Here is a 16576-nt window from a genome sequence, read left to right on the forward strand (position 1 = left end):
GTATTGTCCTGCTGGAAAGGTAATTTGTYTCCCAGTGTCTGTTGGAAAGCAGACTGAACCAGGTTCACCTCTAGGATTTTTTCTGTGCTTAGCTCTCTTCTGTTTGTTTTTATCCTAAAAAACTCCCCAGTCCTTGCCAATCACAAGCATACCCATAAAATGATGCATCCACCACCATGCTTGAAAATATAAAGAGTAATACTCAGTAATGTGTTGTGTTGTGTTGGATTTGCCCCAAACATAATGTTTTGTATTCAGGACATAAAGTTAATTTCTTAAGCCACATTTTTTGCAGTTTTACTTTAGTGGCTTATCTCAAACAGGATACATGTTTTGGAATATTTTTGATTCTGTACAGGCTTCCTTCTTTTCACTCWGTCAATTAGGTTAGTATTGTGGAGTAACTACAAAATTGTTGATCCATCCTCAGTGTTYTCCTATCACAGCCATTATACTTGGTAACAGTTTTAAAGTCACCATTGGCCTCATGGTGAAATCCTTGAGCGGTTTCCTTTTTCTCTGGCAACTGAGTTAAGAAGGATGCCTGTATCTTTGTAGTGACTGGGTGTATTGATTTAATAAAAAGTGTAATTAATAACTTCACCATGCTCAAAGGGATATGTCAGCTAATGTTTTTTTCACAAAGTCTACTAATAGGTGCCCTTCTTTGCGAGGCATTGGAAAACCTCCCTGGTCTTTGTCGTTGAATCTATGTTTGAAATTCACTGCTCGACTGAGGGACCTTACAGATAATTGTATGTGTGGGGTACAGCGATGAGGTATATCATTCAAAAATCATGTTAAACACTATTATTGCACATGAAACCTGTAATGTGACTTGTTAAGCAAATKTTTACTCCTGAATTTATTTAGGCTTGCCATAACAAGACATTTCAGTTTWRAAWWWWTTCAAATGAATTTGTCAAACTTTCTATAAACATAAATCCACTTTGACATTATGGGGTATTGTGTGTAGGCCAGACACAAATTTAGACTGTAACACAACAAATTGTGGAAAAAGTCAAGGGGTGTGAATATTTTCTGAAGGCCATGTAAATGTAAACGCCATTGAAAAAAKAAATTGCTACCCGTAAAAATTATTCAAATGACATTCACAGACAGTAYCTAACATGGCTGCTATCAATCATGGGCTGCAGGGTTTTAACGTTCGCAATAAGATTAATCCTAATTGATACAGCAACACCCACATAAATCAATGATTTGTTGATGATATYGCTCTGACGTAGCCCTATACATAGAGCAGCAAGTCACAGGCAGGCAAGGATTCCCCCACTGTATGAGTTATGCAAAACACTGGAGGTCAAAAGGTAATAAGGCCACACAGTTKATCAGAAATAGAAGCTGAACATTTGGTCATTGATGGACCACAGCTTAGGACACCTCTTTCACTCTCACAAAGCATYTCTCTGTACCTCGCTCTCGCTCTCTGTCTGTGTCTCTTTCTCTGGAGGTGTGTAAAACAGGACATTAAAGCTAAGAGGATTCCCTGCATGTTGATTTTTGGTGTCCCCCAAGTGCTGGCTAGCTGGGTGTGCTATACAGTAGTAGGCCAGTCCTTCCCCCGCCACCAGGCTAGTTGGCTGTGAGGCCAGGGAAAATCCCTCATTACTTAACAGTGTGTAGTACAGTTATGCTAAGCGTCCTGATCCTGGTGGTGCCTCACACCTGACCTYTAACCTCTGACCCAGCTCCAAAGTTAATTCATTTAAGGTGACAGTGAGCACATTACAATCCACCATCTTATGAGGCTTCCATTGCATGGGCAGGCATGACAGTGCTATAATCATAAAAAKTATTTATTTCCCGAATTAAAAGAARAGTTTAGATACCTTGTAACATGCTAACTGTGGATCTGTCCTAGATGTCTGAGGTGATTTGTCGAGCCAGTTTGCCATAAAGAGAAATGTATCACAGCCCAGGGTAAATTACAGGAATCCTATTACAGGTGGACTGCTTGCGTGTAGAGCAAATATCATGTGAGGAGAGCATAGCCCTATACATAATATTGATAATTGATAAATGGCAATAAACCAATGAGACACTTGTGTGGACATTTATCAATGCCCAATATCAATGATTGACATCAGATTATTTCACCAATCAAGGGCTTTTTAAGGGCTTTGGTCTCTCATTGCTCATCACTTACATTCTGGATATGAATTTCCAAATTGACAGATAAATCGCCTGAGTCAAAAGTGTTAATTCATATCTATTTATGTTAACAAGCAAAAGGGGAATGCTGTGGTTTGACTGTTTTAAAACAGAATAATAAGATGACCAATAACAAAAAGTACTGAACAGTATATGGATGTTCATTAAGTAAAAGCACCACTTAAAGTATGCACACAAAGCATTATTTACAGTGGATGGAGATAACCATCACAGCATACAATCATTTTTATATCTTCCCTAATAGTGGAACGAAGGGACCTAGTCTGCTCAAAAAATACAGATTGACCAAACATGACAGCAGCCATTTTTTGGACTGTGCATGCTGTTTCTGAATAGTCCAAAGCGTGACAAGGGAGATTGGGTGGGCAAAGTAGGACGATTAATTGCATTAGCACGGCAGACAGTGGCCGCATAGTGAAGAAGGAAAAATAAAAGCTCTACAGGAGAACTGAGGTATAACAAAACCSATAGAATGAGTAGTGTGTTTGTGTGTGTGCGCGTTAGTGCATGTGCTTGTGTGTATGAACGTGTTTGTGGTAAAGCAGAGGGAGCTGAAACTGTAGAGAAGAGTGAGGAAATAGAGCAGAAGAATATGGGACTGAAATAAAGGAATCCAGGATAATTCTGCCTCAAGATGAGTGAGGGTTGCAAAACAGCAGACTGGAGGAGCCAGAGGTCGTTCCCATGGAAACCTTTGCCCAGGGAGATCGCTGACCCATCCGCCTGCCAATACAAGTGGAGCACAGATTGTAGGTCACATATGGCACTAGCAATCCAATCAGGCCTAATCTGGCTTGACTCAAGGGTCATAAATTAAACTATAACACTGGTTTCCACTCTGGCTTATCTCACCAGGCCCAAGTCTATGATAATGTCCATGTTGATGATTACAAGGAGGAGCCATACATTAAATGTCCATGTCAACAAATGTATACATTTCCCACAAGGAATATCCGAAGTAACATCAATTGTCAACTGGGTAATTACATGACTCCAATGTCAATGATTAATTAATGAATGAAGGGTTAATTCATAGTGAATCTTTTTATTCAAAATATGAAATTTGGCATCAAAAGTATACTATAACTTATATGTTCTTTCATATTTTATATATGTTAAATACCTCCACATTTCTGTACATTTTACTAATCAATAGAGACCTTAGATATTGGTATAGCTTGTATAAAGTACATCTGTCATCCAAAATATGTCTGTGACTTTAAGAATATGACTGTGGGGTGTTATGAATAATGGATTTCCCCAGGGACGGACTGGCCACCTGGCATTTCATGAAAATGCCAGATGGGCTGGTCCATTTCTAGCCCAGTGGGCCTATCGAACTTGGGGGTCTCAAGGAAATAAATGGGCCGGTGTGTTAGAAATGCCAGGGCCGCTTTCTTATCCYAGTCTGCCCACTGTACATGTCCTCTAACATAGAAATTAAGAAACAAACTACAGCTGACAACAACTGGAATTACACAATATTGGTGATTTCTGAAGTGCTGAATTTATGTACTTCTTGTAATTTTATAACACTGAAAAACAGGACAAAATGACAGAAGATACATAAAATACCATTCTTGTCCCATGGTCCTAGAGACATGTTGGAAATATACAGGATGGCCCTGGCCCTAGCAGTTATTCAGATRAACTAAATTCCCTCTCTGTCTACACTACAGCGCTCCTTTAGTGGTGCAGTTTAGTGAATTGGTTGAATAGAGTGTTTATTTTAAATGATAATACATTTACTGTCATATTATGAGGTATGCTAAGGTTGTGTATAACCATCTCTAAGCAATAGTAGAATGCAGAGAAACAATTAAAAAAGGAAGAATGATGACAGATATGGCATTATACTCTGCTGTGTAGCATTTGATCAAACAAAATATCAGAACGTAGATGGTACAAAATATGTATTTGGTTGATGTGGAAATTCCTACATGGCGTACAATCTATCTGCATGTTGAGTTGATTAATGACTCATTCTGCTAAAATTCTGGTTGAAGGTAAAGAACTGTAGACCAATACCCTAGTGATGGCCATATTTTCCTTATTTCCTCAAATAAAAAGTTACTATCAGAACATACTGTACATGTACAAAGACACTATAATACTACAATACAATGCAAACAATATTTAAAGTTACAGTTGAAGTCGGAAGTTTACATAAACCTTAGACAAATACATTTAAACTCAGTTTTTCACAATTCCTGACATTTAATCCTAGTAAAAATTCCCCGTCTTAGGTCAGTTAGGATCACCACTTTATTTTAAGAATGTGAAATGTCAGAATAATAGTAGAGAGTGATTTATTTCAGCGTTTATTTCTTTCATCACATTCCCAGTGGGTCAGAAGTTTACATACACTCAATTAGTATTTGGTAGCATTGCCTTTAAATGGTTTAACTTTAGTCAAATGTTTCGGGTAGCCTTCCACAAGCTTCCCACCATAATTTGGGTGAATTTTGGCCCATTCCTGGTGTAACTGAGCTGGTGTAACTGAGTCAGGTTTGTAGGCCTCCTTGCTCGCACACGCTTTTTTAGTTCCGCTAACAAACATTCTGTAGGTTTGAGGTCAGGGCCTTGTGATGGCCACTCCAATAACTTCTTTGTTGTCTTAAGCCATTTGCCACAACTTTGAAGTATGCTTGGGGTCATTGTCCATTTGGAAGACCCATTTGCGACCAAGCTTTAACTTCCTGACTGATGTCTAAGATGTTGCTTCAATATAGCCACATCATTTTCCCTCCTCATGATGCATCTAGTTTGTGAAGTGCACCAGTCCCTCCTACAGCAAAGCACCCCCACAACATGATGCTGCCACCCCCGTGCTTCACGGTTGGATGGTGTTCTTCGGCTTGCAAGCCTTCCCCTTCTTCCTTCAAACATAACGATGGTCATTATGACCAACAGTTCTATTTTTGTTTCATCAGACCAGAGGACATTTCTCAAAAAAGTACGATCTTTGTCCCCATGTCCAGTTGCAAACCGTGTTTGGCTTTTTTATGGCGGTTTTGGAGCAGTGGTTTCTTCCTTGCTGAGTGGCCTTCAGGTTATGTCGATATAAGGACTCGTTTTACTGTGGATATAGATACTTTTTGTACCGGTTCCTACGCATCTTCACAAGGTCCTTTGCTGTTGTTCTGGGATTGATTTGCACTTTTGTACCAAAGTACGTTCATCTCTAGGAGACAGAATGCGTCTCCTTCCTGAGGGTATGACGGCTGCATGGTCCCATGGTGTTTATACTTGCGTATTATTGTTTGTACAGATGAACGTGGTACCTTCAGGCATTTGGAAATTGCTCCCAAGGATGAACCAGATTGTGGAGGTCTACAATTTGTTTTCTGAGGTCTTGGCTGATTTCTTTTGATTTCCATGATGTCAAGCAAAGAGGCACTGAGTTTGAAGGTAGGCCTTGAAATACATCAACAGGTAACCTCCAATTGACTCAAATGATGTCAATTAGCCTATCAGAAGCTTCTAAAGCCATGACATAATTTTCTGGAATTTTCCAAGCTGTTTAAAGGCACAGTCAACTTAGTGTATGTAAACTTCTGACCCACTGGAATTGTGATACAGTGAATTATAAGTGAAATAATATGTCTGTAAACAATTGTTGGAAAAATTACTTGTGTCATGCACAAAGTAGATGTCCTAACCAACTTGCCAAAACTATAGTTTGTTTACAAGAAATTTGTGGAGTGGTTGAAAAACGAATTTTGATGACTCCMACCTAAGTGTATGTAAACTTCCGACTTCAACTGTACAAACAAACGGAATTTATAGATTTTTGGCATGTCAAATTTAATTTATTTCAACACTATATTTTGTAGCATTGGTGTCCAGAACCATCAGAGTTAGAGACTAAGATAGCCTACACAGTACTGTGTAAAAATATTATTTGCGAACAGCCAGACTACAGAAAAACAGATAAGATGTCAATTATTTATATGTCATGTTTCTGGAACGGAATCCAACCTCTGAGAGACCATGGTTTTATGTGAAGTCTACAAAGAGGTTCCAGATCCACTCRCAAGGCAAATACAGGCTCCTTTTCTCTGAGGTTCACACAGTTGTTAAATCTCACTTTTAGGTCAGTCAGCTTCATGGTCTATATCACGTAAGGTCTGAATTCTCAGCTATGCATGAATAAAACTGTGATTTCTATGTAGAAAGCACATTAATTTGTTTCAGCCACGGGGTCAGGTCCGCAGAGGTAAACAGATGGTTACAAGCACGCAACACACAAACGTCCCATTCAGCCGCATGTATAGAAAGTAGCAGAGATGAAGACAACTCATCTAATCCGGATGAAATCACAAACACAAAAACAGCAAGAAATGGATCTCTCAGAGAAAGCACAGGAAGCTCAGGGGAAGAGAAATGTTTAATACAAATTAAAGCGACACAGGGTATTACTTCTGGAGGGTAAGCAATGTTCAGCAACTAATGCTTTGATGCAAAAGGCACTTTTTCCCATTTCCAAGCAATGAAATACTACATATATTTCCCTGATATTTGTCTGTCATGTTCAGTCTAAAGAAAGTGGCACTCTAAGGCAGCTTGGTCAAATGAAAAAAATATCTAATTTTCTCTCTCTCTCCTCATTCCATCTCTGCCCCGTGGTCGGAGATTTCATGAGTGAGCTGGTAATAATCACGGGTGACTGGATTCTCACCTTTTCCTGAGAACTTAGAGCCAAACTGAAATAAAACACAGTGAGTGGCGGCTACAGTAGAGAGGCTTTTAATAACCAGATGTGAATGTCTCCTGGCACTACTCTGAAGCTGGTGGAATTGCTATATTTCTCTAGAGGAAGCGAAAGTGAGAGAGAAGGAAGACAGGGGTTTCAATGAATCTTATGATACATTAGTGTAGTTAGAGGGGGAGAGTACTCTGAATAAGACATTTTGCTGTAGATACGAAATAATTAGGTTATATTTTGGAGGAAAGTGAAGGTCATAGAGTTGTCAGACTTATCTGGTTTAGACATTTAAAAGGTTATTGCATTTTTTGCCACCAGTTTGACGCCAACACATCGACAACAAATACATACTGACATAGTCAAAAAAATAAAAGTGTAAAAAAATATATAAAGGATATTTCTTGCTGAAACCCTCATATTAAACTGCAATTGTATAGTCCCAGTTGGTATTAGATAGAACGTTGCGGCCCTGCCGGTCTGTGGGGAAAACAATGTGTGGYTACCTAGGTTACCCGATTGGCACAGCAAAAACTTGACATTTTTCTAACACCATTTCTTGTTTTCTGCTTGTTTTAATCAATTACAAAACGACATTTAAGAGAAGTACATGTCTAAAGATTCATTTTCAATWTTGCCTGCTCCTGAGCGTGCTCACTAACGTTACTTAGAAAAACCTAATATTGTAGGACTTCCCTCACGCCCCATTTCATGACAGTGCTAGCAGCCACRTGACTGAGTGCTAGCTACCAACCGGAACATTAAGCTAGCCAAGCCCAACAACACAAACAAATGGACTATAAAGCTACAAGTAGTGTCAAGGGTTGCGTCAATCAAATCTGGTATCAGGATAAAATGTGATTCAGAGTCACCGAATATACTTTAAGTATTTTTATTAAACTTAAGCGATAAATGGTAAATGCAATTTTCGTATATACGGGTTCGCTGTATCACCACGCAGGGCAAACAGAGAACTGACTCGAATGATACAATCAACATTTGTTATACTGTGACAGAGATAGTTCCAACTCGTCCATTGGCCTATCACAGTAGAGGCTTAGCGTGGTTTAGACTCACTAGCCTGTCGGTGGCGCCCAGGCTGGTCCCAGCCCCACAGCGCTCCAGATGTCCGGCGCTGTTGCTGTGTAGATTACGCTCCCACACCCTAGAAACTGAGGTCAGACAGTTCTGTAACACTGTTGAGCTATTTGCACCTGTTCCCGCTCAAGGTTAACCACAGCTTCTCAGCACACTATCTGGGGCAAAATGTTACTTCCAGCACACACACAGGCACCCAGGCCAACAGTTGCTAATATTCAATCACATGTGATATAGTATTGGGTTATAGCGCAATAAACACAGATCCTCACAGTAGTGAGTGGAGTTACAAACGGACTATACTAAACAGGTTAAATATTTTACCTGTGATGAAATGTTGTCCACACACATAGCGTTAGCTACGTGTAGCCTACACATTTCCCACTCTCCCAATGCCGAATAGCCTGAAGCCACAGGGCTCTACAGCCGTTTGTGGGAACTTTGCGAACAGTAGGTCGATATTTTTGACTGGTTACATATACAGCGAACAACACATTTTCAGTATGTTTTGTTGTTTCTGTATAACCAAAAAAATCGACAACAAATTTAATAATTTGATAAGGAATTCCTTATTTTACGTGAATGTGGACTATTCGGGGCGGCAGGTAGCCTAGTGGTTAGAGCGTTGGACTAGTAACCGGAAAGTTAAAAGGTCAAATCCCAGAGCTGACAAAGTCAAAATCTGTCATTCTGACCCTATACAGAGAATAAGGTGCCATTAAACTTCAACAAAAAGGGTCAGATGACAATTAGGGGAAAGAAAAAAATAAATCTATTGAAGCTCCCTCTGAGGAGATCTGTTCCTAGGCCTTCATTGAAAATAAGAATTTGTTCTTAACTGACTTGCCTAGTTAAATAAAGGTAAAATAAATAAAAAATGCACTAAGTTGACTATTCACTAAGTTGATGGTTTATATTTAAGATAATGTTTTACAGCTTTGTCATTCTACTATAAAAAATATTTTATCATCTCTGGGCCAGAGATAATTCCAGACACCTGTAAAAATCTGAAGTACCCAAAAGGGCCACTAGATTTTTATAAAATTTTTAGTTCACCTTTATTTAACCAGGCAGGCCAGTTGAGAACAAGTTCTCATTTACAACCGCGACCTGGCCAAGATAAAGCAAAGCAGTGCGACAAAAACAACAGCACAGAGTTACACATGGGATAAACAAACGTACAGTCAATAACACTATAGAAAAATGTGTGCAAATGTGTGCAAATGAAGTAAGGAGGTAAGGCAATAAATAGGCCAATAGTGGCAAAGTAATTACAATTGAGCAATTTACACTGGAGTGATATATGTGCAGATGAGGATGTGCAAGTAGAAATACTGGTGTGCAAAAGAGCAGAAAAACAAATATGGGGATGTAGGTAGTTGGTTGGATGTGCTATTTACAGGTGGGCTGTGTACAGCTGCAGCGATCGGTAAGCTGCTCTGACAGCTGACACTTAAACTTAGTGAGGGAGATTTAAGTCTCCAACTTCAGTGATTTTTGCAATTCGTTCCAGTCATTGGCAGCAGAGAACTGGAAGGAAAGGCAGCCAAAGGTGGTGTTGGCTTTGGGGATGAACAGTGAAATATACCTGCTGGAGCGCGTGCTACGGGTGGGTCTTGCTATGGTGACCAGTGAGCTGAGATAAGGCAGAGCAATACCTAGCAAAGACTTATAGATGACCTGGAGCCAGTGGGTTTGCTGACGACTATGTAGTGAGGAACAGCCAACGAGAGCATACAGGTTGCAGTGATGAGTAGTATATGGGGCTTTGGTGACGAAACAGATGGCACTGTGATAGACTGCATCCAATTTGCTGAGTAGAGTGTTGGAGGCTAATTTGTAAATGACATCGCCAAAGTCAAGGATCGGTAGGATTGTCAGTTTAACGAGGGTATGTTTGGCAGCGTGAGTGAAGGAGGCTTTGTTGCGAAATAGGAAGCCGATTCTATATTTAACTTTGGATTGGAGATGCTTAATGTGAGTCTGAAAGGAGAGTTTACAGTCTAGCCAGACACCTAGGTATTTGTAGTTGTCCACATATTCTAAGTCAGAACCGTCCAGAGTAGTGATGCTAGTCGGGTGGGCAGTTGCGGGCAGCGATCGGTTGGCATTTTGTTTTACTAGCATAGATACTTATTCCACGGGACAAAAGTAGGTCCAGAGTATGACTGTGGCAGTGAGTAGGTCTGGAGACATGTTGGACAAAACCCAATTGAAATTTGCTATCGTAAATGTTAGCAACACCTCCGCCTTTGCGGGATGCGCGGAGGATATGGTCACGAGTGTAACCAGGAGGTGAGGCCTCATTTAACAGTAAATTCATCAGGCTTAAGCCATGTTTCAGTCAGACAAATTCTATATTTTGGGAGGGGCAGAAAACAGTTTTCAACCAGCGATTGAGTTGTGAGACTGCTGTAGAGCTCATCACTCCCCCTAACTGGGAGGGGGACAGAGACAATTACTTGATGCCGAYACATCTTTCTAGCTGATWTACACGCTGAAGCTATGTTGCGCTTGGTGACCTCTGACTGTTTCATCCTAACATCGTTGGTGCCGACGTGGATAAYAATATCYCTATACTCTCTACACTCGCCAGTTTTAGCTTTAGCCAGCACCATCTTCAGATTAGCCTTAACGTCGGTAGCCCTGCCCCCTGGTAAACAGTGTATGATTGCTGGATGATTCGTTTTAAGTCTAATACTGCAGGTAATGGAGTCGCCAATGACTAGGGTTTTCAATTTGTCAGAGCTAATGGTGGAAGGCTTCGGCATCTCAGACCCTGTAACGGGAGGAGGAGAGACCAGAGAAGGCTCGGCCTCTGACAGCATTTCCTTCCAGAAGCCATGAGAAAGTTGTCTGGCTGCGGGGACTGTGCGAGGGGATTTTTACTACTATGTTTACTTACTGGTGGCACAGACGCTGTTTTATCCTTTCCTACACTAAAATTACCCTTGCCTAACGATTGCGTCTGAAGCTCGGCTTGCAGTATAGCTATCCTCGCGACAAGGCGATCGTTCTCCTCTATATTATAAGTACAGCAACTGCAATTAGAAGGCATTATGTTAATAATGTTACTACTTAGCTTCGGCTGGTGGAGGTCTTGACGAACCACGTCCAGATAAAGCATCCGGGGTGAAAAAAAATTGAATGAAAAAAGTAGAGCGAGGGAAAAACTAAAAATATAAACGGTAATTAAAAAGTAAAAAACGTAAAGTTGGCAGATAGCAAAGTAAGGTTAGCAACGAACCGCACAGCAGCACGTAAACAAGTCTACAAGTTGTTACCGGAAATGACGTAAGGTCTGTACACAGCGTTGTACATGATAACTGGTAGGTCTTCTGTTGAGACCAGTGTATCGGCAGATGTTGTCCATCACTGATCACTAGCCGAGTGATCAAAGGGTCCACCGAGCAGCAATAGATGAAACAGGGAGCCGTTCGGTAGTCGATTACTACGCTATGCGGGCGGGAAACACGGTGTCCAGGAAGCTAGCGGGCCGGGGATAGCAGATGGATTTTCACCACATCCTCGACGCAGAGGTCGGTTGAGAGCACATCGGCCGAATTATGTCAGTAGAACAGCAGACCAGTTGTGATGGATCGGCAGGACTCCGTGTCGACAAAGGGTCCAGGCCAATTAGCAAGAGAGGTGTTGTAGTTGGTGTAATTCGTTTGCTAGCAGGGAGATGGGCCTAGCTCGAGGCTAGCTTGAGGCTAACTGGTGCATGCTTCTGGACAAGGGCGTTAGCCATAATAGCCATTCGGTAGCAGCTAGCTAGCTGTGAAGATCCGGTGTAATGGTCCAGAGCTTGCGGCAGGAATCCGGTGATGTAGTGGGGAAAAAAGCAATCCGATATGCTCAGGGCTGATATCGAGCTGTGCAGACTGGCAGGTATTATCCGGGCTACCCGTGCTAAAGCGGCTGGTGTACGAGCTAAAGGTAAAGACCGCTAGCAGTGGCCAACAATGACTAAATAGCTAGTAGCTAATTAGCTGGCTAGCTTCTGATGGAGGTTCCAGTTATAAGGTCTAAAAAAAAGCAGATCCGTACCACATTGGGTGAGGCGGGTTGCAGGAAGATATATTTAATTTGAAAATGGAAATAAGAGATTGAAATGTAAACAATAAAAACGAAAAAGACTGAATATTTACATGCGACAAAAAAAATACTTCTTACTGCTGCGCCATCTTGGAATCTAGATGTCTTGTGATAGATTACATAAAATCCTTGAAAGATACCAAAATTCTGGTAGTTCACCGGTAAACTTCAAAGTTTTCAGTAATATACCCTCCCTTTGMAACTCTAGTTCTCACTCTATTGTGCCTCTCTGAACTGTGGGCCACTGTGTCTTGAGGTTCAGTGAACATGACAGAACTTTCTGGTACATGCAAGTGCACCCAGCGTGAGGGATACATTTTTTGGAGGGACAGAATCATGCAATGTTCAACATCTCCAGACCACTTGTTTTAGGAAACCGTATCTGCACAAGGGTGTTGAGGAAAAGAGGTAAGAATGAGTTTGAGGCAAGGGCGGACTGGGACAAAAATTAAGCCCTGGCATTTCAGCCCACATCACCGAGCAAATTGTCATTTATTAATGTCTAATAAATGACCAATGGCTCATAATACCTTATGAAAGTCAAACTACTTATATTGCGGTGGTTACATTAAGGAACTGGCAGTCTCTCTCTCTCCCTCTCTCTCTGTTTTCTTCAATTGAATTCATTATACAACCTTCTGTTTGTAAAAGTTTATGTGGACTAGTTTATGTGGATGCAGACCCATTTCCAGTGTTGTAGGCTGTCATTGTAAATAAGAATTTGTTCTTAACTGACTTGCCTAGTAAAATAAAGTTAAATACATTTTTTATTGTGCTTTGTTTGACAGTGTCAAATGCGTATGTATATATTTCAGCCAAGAAGTGATGGGCCCAACAGCAGATTACAAGTTGTTTAAAAAAATWAAAAATATTTAACCTTTATTTAACCAGGTAGGCTAGTTGAGAACAAGTTCTCATTTGCAACTGCGACCTGGCAAAGATAAAGCATAGCAATTCGACACATACAACAACACAGAGTTACACATAGAATAAACAAAACATACAGTCAATAATACAGTAGAAAAATAAGTCTATATACAATGTGAGCAAATGAGGTGAGATAAGGGAGGTAAAGGCAACAAATGGCCATGGTGGCGAAGTAAATACAATATAGCAAGTAAAACACTGGWATGCTAGATTTGCAGTGGAAGAATGTGCAAAGTAGAAATATAAATAATGGGGTGCAAAATAAATAAATAAATACAGTAGGGGAAGAGTAGTTGTTTGAGCTAAATTATAGATGGACTATGTACAGGTGCAGTAATCTGTGAGCTGCTCTGACAGCTGGTGCTTAATAAAGCTAGTGAGGGAGATAAGTGTTTCCAGCTTCAGATATTTTTGCAGTTCGTTCCAGTCATTGGCAGCAGAGAACTGTAAGGAAAGACGACCAAAGGAGGAATTGGCTTTGGGGGTGACCAGTGATGGGGGCTTTGGTGACAAAACGGATGGCACTGTGATAGACTGCATCCAGTTTGTTGAGTAGAGTGTTGGAGGCTATTTATAGATGACATCACCGAAGTCGAGGATCGGTAGGATGGTCAGTTTTACGAGGGTATGTTTGGCAGCATGAGTGAAGGATGCTTTGTTGCAATATAGGAAGCCCGTTCTAGATTTAATTTTAGATTGGAGATGCTTAATGTGAGTCTGGAAGGAGAGTTTACAGTCTAACCAGACACCTAGGTATTTGTAGTTGTCCACATATTCTAAGTCAGAGCCGTCCAGAGTAGTGTGCTGGACCGACGAGCAGGTACGGGCAGTGATCGGTTGAATAGCATGCTTTAGTTTTACTTGTCTTTAAGAGCAGTTGGAGGCCACGGAGGAGAGTTGTATGGCATTGAAGCTCGTCTGGAGGTTAGTTAACACAGTGTCCAAAGAGGGGCCAGAAGTATACAGAATGGTGTCGTCTGCATAGAGTGTATCAGAGAATCACCAGCAGCAAGAGCAACATCATTGATGTATACAGAGAAGAGAGTCGGCCGAGAATTGAACCCAGTGAACCCCCATAGAGACTGCCAGAGGTCCGGACAACAGGCCCTCCGATTTGACACACTGAACTCTCAGAGAAGTAGTTGGTAAACCAGGCGAGGCAATCATTTGGAAACCAAGGCTGTCGAGTCTACCAATAGGAATGTGGTGATTGACAGTCGAAAGCCATGGCCAGGTCGATGAATAGGCGGCTGCGCAGTAATGTCTCTTATCAATGGCGGTTATGATGTCGTTTAGGACCTTGAGCGTGGCTGAGGTGCACCCATGACCAGCTCTGAAACAGATTGCATAGCGGAGAAGGTACGTGGGATTCGAAATGGTCGGTAATCTGTTTGTTAACTTGGCTTTCGAAGACCTTAAAAGACAGGGTAGGATAGATATAGGTCTGTAGCAGAGGAACCTTTCCAATCTTTGGGAATCTCAGACGATACGAAAGAGAGGTTGAACAGGCTTGTAATAGGGGTTGCACACATTTGGGCAGATCATTTTAGAAAGAGAGGGTCCAGATTGTCTAGCCCGGCTGATTTGTAGGGGTCCAGATTTTGCAGCTCTTTCAGAACATCATCTATCTGGATTTGGGTGAAGGAGAAATGGTGGGGGCTTTGGCGGGTTGCTGTGGAGGGTGCCGGGCAGTTGACGGGGTAGGGGTAGCCAGGTGGAAAGCATGGCCAGCCGTAGAAAAATGCTTATTGAAATTCTCAATTATAGTGGATTTCATCGTGGTGACAGTGTTTCCTAGCCTCAGAGCAGTGGGCAGCTGGGAGGAGGTGCTCTTATTCTCCATGGACTTTACAGTGTCCCAGAACATTTTTGAGTTAGTACTACAGGATGCAAATTTCTGTTTGAAAAAGCTAGCCTTAGCTTTCCTAACTGCCTGTGTATATTTGTTCCTAACTTCCCTGAAAAGTTGCATATCACGGGGGCTATTCGATGCTAATGCAGAACGCCACAGAATGTTTTTGTGCTGGTCAAGGGCAGACAGGGCTGGAGTGAACCAAGGACTATATCTATTCCTAGTTCAATTTTTTTTGAATGGGGCATGCTTATTTAAGATAGTGAGGAAGGCACTTTTAAAGAATAGCCAGGCATCGTCTACTGACGGGATGAGGTCAATGTCATTCCAGGATACCCCGGCCAGGTCGATTTAGGGAGCGTTTGACAGTGATGAGGGGTGGTCGTTTGGTCRCAGACCCATTACGGATGCAGGCAATGAGGCAGTGATTGCTGAGATCTTGATTGAAAACATCAGAGGTGTATTTGGAGGGCGAGTTAGTTAGGATGACATCTATGAGTGTGCCCGTGTTTACGGATTTGGAGTTGTACCTGGTAGGTTCATTGATAATTTGTGTGAGATTGAGGGCATCAAGCTTAGATTGTAGGATGGCCCGGGGTGTTAAGCATGTTCCAGTTTAGGTCACCTAGTAGCACGAGCTCAGAAGATAGATGGRGGGCCAATCAATTCACATATGGTATCGAGGGCACAGCTGGGGGCAGAGGGAGGTCTATAGCAAGCGGCAACAGTGAKAGACATGTTTCTGGAAAGGTGAATTTTTAGAAGTAGAAGCTCAAATTGTTTGGRTACAGACTTAGATGGCCTGCAGAGTTCTGTATTACTATCTTTGCAGTAGATTGCAACACTTTGGCAGTTCTATCTTGGTGGAAAATGTTGTAGTTAGCGATGGAGATTTCAGGGTTTTTGGTGGTTTTCCTAAGCCAGGATTCAGAAACGGCTAAGACATCCGGGTTGGCAGAGTGTGCTAAAGCAGTGAGTAAAACAAACTTAGGGAGTAGGCTTCTAATGTTAACATGCATAAAACCAAGTCTTTAATAAGCAGGACTGTTCAGCCTTCAGTGCAGGTGTTCAGCCTTCAGTGTATGTTTAATATAATTYTTTATTTATTTTACTAGGCAAGTCAGTCAAGAACAAATTCTTATTTTCAATGACAGCCTAGGAACAGTGGGTTAACTGCCTTGTTCAGGGGTAGAAGGACAGATTTTTACCTTGTCMGCTCAGGGATTTGATCTTGCAACCTTTCTGTTACTASTCCAACGYTCTAACCACAAGGCTACCTGCCACTATGTGATGTAATCAGACACCAGAGTCACTTGTTACKACAGCTCAAACTCACTCGCTGGGCTAAAGTGAATAAACATTGATAAAGAAATTAAAATACACAGACAGTCCCCAAATTGACCTTTATTGTAGTACATGATGACTTGTGTTCAGTTAAAAGCACTGTATAAATGTCTAGATGGCTATTGCCTTATCTATGTGTTATAAAAGCCAATTTAACGACTTGTTAGGCTATGTTGTGTCATGACTGTCCTGTGAGGATCACAATGGGTCAGATCAGCTTGGCAATGGCTGAGGCACTGCATCGCAGTGCTARGGTAGCTGTGCCACTAGATATTTCTATTCTTTAATACATTTTCAAACATTTCTAAAAAACTGTTTTCACTTTGCAATTATGGGGTATTGATGAGATTGATGAGGAT

The sequence above is a fragment of the Salvelinus sp. IW2-2015 genome, linkage group LG1 (assembly GCF_002910315.2).
Source record: "Salvelinus sp. IW2-2015 linkage group LG1, ASM291031v2, whole genome shotgun sequence".
In the NCBI taxonomy this organism is placed as follows: Eukaryota; Metazoa; Chordata; class Actinopteri; order Salmoniformes; family Salmonidae; genus Salvelinus; species Salvelinus sp. IW2-2015.